A 942-nucleotide genomic window follows, 5' to 3' on the forward strand; every position below is an offset into this window, starting at 1 on the left:
TCTAGCCAATTCCTTTGAAGGAACCCACAAAAAGCACTTTAAGGTTATTGAAATGTTTCTTAATGTAGGAAAAAGGCCTCACATACAGTGAAGGCCACACAGTGGAAGAGAGAAGGTAGAGACACCATATCATGGCCCAGGAATTCAGGTGTCCTGAAAACCTTAGCAGTAACCTTGATGTGAGTTAAAAGCACATTTCACTTAATGTGGAATTTATTACTTCAGACCCTGAGTAGTAAAGACTTATTGTGCCACCATAGACAACAATTTCTGGTATTGCTAACATTAACTTGGTGGTTCCAATTAACCAGTCACCATCTGATCCTACTTTGTTATCCAAATTACATTTTTGTAATGACCCATCTCTGTATATTTCCCAGAGATGTTGTAATTTTTATATACCGATTTTACGTAAACTGGATAAGAAAAATGTCAGACAACCCACCCCAAAATTTGTAACCTAGAAGCATTATTACCAGATCCTTGATGCGTGGTCCATTTCAAAGGTGGAGATGGCCACAAAAGTCCTCCCATGAGGCTGGCCATTTGGCTTTTCTCTTCATCTGTCACATCAGAAATGATTTTCTAATTTCTTGAGTCCTGCCTCAGTGGACCAGCATGGGAGACATGAGGATGCTCCGGAATTGGTCTTAGGTCAGTTTGTGTGTCCTCAGGTGGCATCTCCCTATCTCTTAGTGAAGGCACTAGAGTCTCAGTGAACCTAGAGCCCATGTGTGTCTCATTCCTTTTGAGTGTGGAGAAACTCTAGTCCAGGGGCTCTGGGATTGTTTCTTTGGGCGTTCTGCTTTATACAACATAAATTAATCAATTTCAAGCAAACAATATAGTGGCATTCAGTACATTCTCTGTGTTGTGCAACCATCACCTCTGTCTCGTTCCAAACACTTCCATCACTCCCAAATAAAACCACTTACACATTAT

Source organism: Galeopterus variegatus, unplaced genomic scaffold (assembly GCF_000696425.1).
Source record: "Galeopterus variegatus unplaced genomic scaffold, G_variegatus-3.0.2 Scaffold24711, whole genome shotgun sequence".
Lineage (NCBI taxonomy): Eukaryota > Metazoa > Chordata > Mammalia > Dermoptera > Cynocephalidae > Galeopterus > Galeopterus variegatus.